The following is a 5,219-nucleotide window of genomic DNA, read 5'->3' on the forward strand; positions in this document are numbered from 1 at the left end:
CGTCACCTGCTGCTTTCCTGAACTAAGCGCTTGTTTTGTAAATTTTCCCATCAGATGAGTGGAGACCCGAGTGGGCCGCTGTCAAGGGGGATTGTGAATGGATGAACAGTTTGTTCCAGACACACCAGTCCTGCTGTCTGGCCTGGGGTCTTAATCCTGCCAGCAAGGTCAATTAAGGGAAGCGCTGCTGGCAAATATTATTGTGTGTGTGTGTGTGTGCGCGTGCGTGCGTGTGCGTGTGCATGTGTGTGTGTGCGTGTGTGTGTGTGTGTGTGTGTGTGTGTGTGTGTGTGTTTGTGTTTGTGTTTGTGTGTGGTGAACTGTAATAGTAGTTATGACCATGCCTACTCAGGTGATAGATTACATTTAAAAATTGCAAACATTTTTGTAGGACAAGTTTTATAAAATGCCATGCATATAAATGTTTATTTTAGACCCTATTAAGATGTTCTAATTTCTATACATTTTTTAGCATGACAAATCTGAACATGTGAGTATTTATATGTTATTAATTATAATAAACTTTATTTGAATTATTAGATTTTGATAAGTCTTTTTATAAATCGATACTTCACAAAATACTTTGAGCAGTATATATATAAACCACACTGAACTGAGCTAAACTGAACTGAACTTAAACACTACAAACTGAACTACACTGTTCCTATTTACTGTGACCTTTTATGTGAAGCTGCTTTGACACAATCTACATTGTATAAGCGCTATACAAATAAAGGTGAATTGAATTGAATTGAATATATATAGTTATATATGTTACATATATTATATATCATGTCATTTCACAATATAGATCAAATTTATATATTTTAGATAAATCAAAAAATATTTATTGCTTAAATGCAATAAAACAAATATTTAAAAGTGTAGTTTGTATGTTCTCTTTAGAAAAAAAAATAACATGTGCATAAATGTTCTACCTGCAGTGTGTCACCTGTAGTAAAAGGCCTGGGTTCTTCCAAGCTGAAAGAGGGGTTGAGTTAGACTGAATGGTGCTGCTGGGATTTGGCTAATAAGACACACTGTGCAGTTACAAAGTTCTCTACTCGTCATCATGCGTGCATTTGAGCGAAACATTACAGTAGCTGTTCTTTCAAGTGCACCTGTTACCCCTTTGGGTGTTTCCCGTTCGTGCTCTGTGTTTCCCATCAGAGGGGGAAGGAAGGGCCACACCATCCCCACCAAGCGGCTGCCGTCAACGGATAAGGTCTGGTCAGCAGTCTGGAAAAGCTCCTTCCTGCCCCCCTCTCTCTTTACTGCAGTGCCAGCATGATGCCACTAATCTTGTCAGCAGTCCTCCCACCTCTGGAACCACTGCGTCCTGCCAGCACACTGACTGTTGCACATGCATCAAAACCTGCCTGGCTTTCTTTTTTTTTCTGTAATTTAATACAAGGTTGAATGGAAGCCTATTCCTGTAATGGGATTGGAAAAAAGTTACTTTCTAATTCACAATATAGACTTTTTCTTGCCATTATAAAATAACATGCTTAATGATAATATTAAAAGGCAAACTCAACTTTTCTGACTGTATACCTCTCATGTTTCTTTTTCAGAATTGAAACTGAATTTCCAGCAGTTTCTAGTTTTGTTTTTCTGACATGAGATCTGACAAGAAAAAATAAAGCAAGATATAAAATACCTATTCTGAACAGTCAGAATTGAGTTACTAACTTACAAAACCTTCAAAAAGGTTGAAAATGAGCAATAAAGTCTAACAAATATTATATTTCAAATATAATTTATATCATTGTTGTAGGTGTTCTGCAGAGAAATACGAAACAACAGTAATTAGTATTTCAAATTGAAACCAAGCACCCACAGAAAACAAGAATCTGTCAGAAAAACAAGAAACTGCCTGACCATTGTATTAATTTATTAATAAAAGTATTGCAAAAATAAATATAAAAACATACAATTACAGTCCTCACAACTTAAGAACTTGGCAACAAACTTAAATTCATTTTCATTAGTCCCTTGTCCTACTTATCCTGCATATGTTTTACACAGCAGATGACCTTCCAGCTGCAACCCAGTACTGGGAAATGTCCATACATCCAAACCCACGCGAATATGGGGAGAACACACAAACCCACAAAGAAATGCCAACTGACCCAGTCGGGACTCAAACCAGCGACCTTCTTGCTGTGAGGCGACGCTGAGCCACTGTGTCGCCTTAACCGAGTTAATGAGTAAATATATATATCATCAAATGCACTTTCATACATACAGTATCAGTCCAAAATATGTCACATGGAAACTTTTAAAGGCTGAAATGTATCCAGACTTTTCCACACAATTGTTTTTGCTAATTATCAATAAAATATCTAATCTGCTTTCAGAAAGTGATGTTTTTATTTTGAGCTTTAATTTTAAATGCATGTATCTGAAGTCACATTCTACTATTCATCCTATTTGCATTGCTGTTGAGAATCATGTACTGTACATCAGCACAGTGAAACACACTGTTTTTCTTTAATTAAATCACAGCCTCTGATTTAATAAGACATATCTCTTTCTAAGTCTTAATTCAATTTATTTTGCAGCCCAATTTGATTACTTTAGTGTTACGTTTGATGTAATTAATCATTAATTTATCACCCTAGCAAACCTCTATTTAGGGGAAATTGCATATTTATTATAATTTTGTAATTTCTGTGGATGAAAACTAGACATAGATGAAACGTGTTACTGAAGGAAGTGGTTTACTGTCTTAATGTGCATTAGGTACTAGGCTAACTTATTCTTTCCATCTGTAAGGGTTTTGCTTCTTTCCAGGAAGTGGAAAGGAAGGGTGTCACTGTGTTTCCTCTACAGAGAACAGTAAATCCTGTTGTTATTATTATTATAATCTTTTGGTTTTGCTTTGAGTAAGGAGGTGCTGTAATGAGTGTAAGACAGCTTTATATGACAGTCATATAATATACATGTTTGTATGTAAGTTTCTTCGAAGAAGAAAATAAAAAGAGAAAACATCCAGTGAGCGGCAGTTCTGTGGGTGCAAATGCCTAGTTGATGCCAGAGGAGAATGTTCCGACTGGTTTGAGCTGATAGAAAGGCAACAATAACTCTAATAACCACTTGTTACAAACAAGGTATGTGGAGAACCATTTCTGAATGCACAACAAGTCGAACCTTCAGGCGGATGGGCTACAGCAGCAGAGGACCACACCGGGTGCCCCTCCTGTCAGCTAAGAACAGGAAACTGAGGCTACAATTGGCGCAGGCTTGCCAAAATTGGACAATAGACGAGTTGAAAAACATTGCCTGGTCTGATGAGTCTTGATTTCTGCTACGACTTTCTGATGGTAGGGTCAGAATTTGGTGTCAACAACATGAAAGCATGGATCCATCCTGCCTTGTTAGTGGTATTATGATAAAGAGGAAGAGTTGAGAACAATAAAAACAGTGATACAGTAGCTGTTTTTTGTTTATTACGGAAATTATTATTATGAATTAATTTATTTAGTTTTTTTCAGTCATCCACTACTGAGCTTGTTTTTATTTATTTATTGATTTGTTTATTTATTTGTTTGTTTAGCAATTATTTTTCTCTACCTAAACCTTTTTCTCATTTTTTAACTTGATTGAGGCTAGTTTACTGTTTATTCATCCATTTCTCAATTTATTTAATTGAATCATTCAGTCAATCAACCAACTAAAGAAATAAACAGTCTATTCTATTATTATTTATTTTTATTATTTTTATTTCAAAATCCTAATATCCTTTACCTCCTTAAATCCAACATGATTTTATTTATTTATTTATTTATTTATTTATTTATTTATTTATTTATTTATTTATTTATTTATTTATTTATTTATTTATTTATTTATTTATTATTAGTGCTGGGCAAAGATTAATCCAAATTAAAAGTTTGTTTTGACATAATATATGTGTGATGATTATTATTATTGTTGTTGTTGTTGTTGTTGTTGTTGTTGTTGTTGTTGTTGTTGTTGTTGTTATTATTATTATTATTATTATTATATATGTATGTATTATGTAATACACTCGCCTACCTACATAAAACAAAACTACACAAAAAAATGTTGCATAGATATTTAAATTCATATATAACTTTTTATCATATACGTATATAAACAAACAAAATATAAATAAACATTGTTTTACAAATATATGGATATAGATGGATTTATACACACACACACACACATACACACAGTACACACAGTACACACATATGTACATTGTCAAAACAAACTTTTATTTTAAATGTGATTAATCTTTGCCCAGCACTAGTTATTATCTATTTATTCAATATTTCTTATTGCAGAAAACAGTGGCTCATCTGCTCTGAGCACTGACACAGATAGGATTTGTACCAGCACTGATCAGTTTACAGCAGTATCTCACTCTCACCACTAGAGGAGCTCTTGCTTCTACATACTTGTTCTAAGCCCTCTTACAGTCAAAGTCAGAATTATTAGCTCTCCTGTTCAATTTTGGTTATTTGATTTTTTTAACAAATTTCTAAACATAATAGATTTAATAACCAATTTCTAATAACTGATTATCTTATTTTATCTTTGCCATGATGAAAGTACATAATATTTTAATATTAATAAACTACATATTTTTCAAGATACTAGTATTCAGCTTAAAGTGCAATGTAAGGGCTTTACTTGGTTAATTAGGTTAACAAGGCAAGTTATTGTATGTCAATGGTTTGTTCTGTAGCCAATTGAAAAAAAAAGGGGGGGGGGGCTATAATATTGATATTAATTTTTTTTTTTTTCATTTTATGAAAATTTTTATTATGACTTTTATTCCAGCCAAAATAAAACAAACATGACTTTCTCTAGAACAAAAAAAAAAATATCAGAAATGCCGTGAAAATGTCCTTGCTCCATTAAATATCACTTGAGAAATAAATATTTCACTGGGGGGCTAATTTTGCCCTCAACTGTATGCAACAGAGCTGTAAGCATTGCACGTAGCACTTTAAACACCTGCTTGCTAAATATCTCACACATGGGTAAAACTGGCAAAAAAATGACCTTCCTGTCTCCTCATTCCACATGCTCTCACCAGGTCAGTAGACTAAAGCCTGACAAAGCAGGTCTTCACAGACAGTCAGTTTGATCTACTGTTGACATCAGCGTGCAGAGTCTACATGTTATATAACGTACCAGTGAGCTTATGTTTCAGAGGATTAAAGAAATTACATCTAAAAGCA

The 5,219-nt window shown here is 33.8% G+C and overlaps 1 long non-coding RNA gene across 1 annotated transcript in view; it reads left to right on the top strand.

Annotated features, from left to right (window-relative positions):
* The window catches only part of LOC130241010 (uncharacterized), a 46,542-nt gene extending 44,248 nt beyond the window's left edge, over positions 1-2,294 (top strand). Inside the window, exon 3 of the long non-coding RNA XR_008838824.1 lies at positions 2,029-2,294. This is a non-coding gene — a long non-coding RNA (uncharacterized LOC130241010). The remainder of the gene's footprint in view (positions 1-2,028) is intronic.
* The last annotated feature ends 2,925 nt before the right edge of the window (positions 2,295-5,219 follow it).

This window comes from Danio aesculapii, chromosome 14, assembly GCF_903798145.1.
Source record: "Danio aesculapii chromosome 14, fDanAes4.1, whole genome shotgun sequence".
Taxonomy (NCBI): domain Eukaryota; kingdom Metazoa; phylum Chordata; class Actinopteri; order Cypriniformes; family Danionidae; genus Danio; species Danio aesculapii.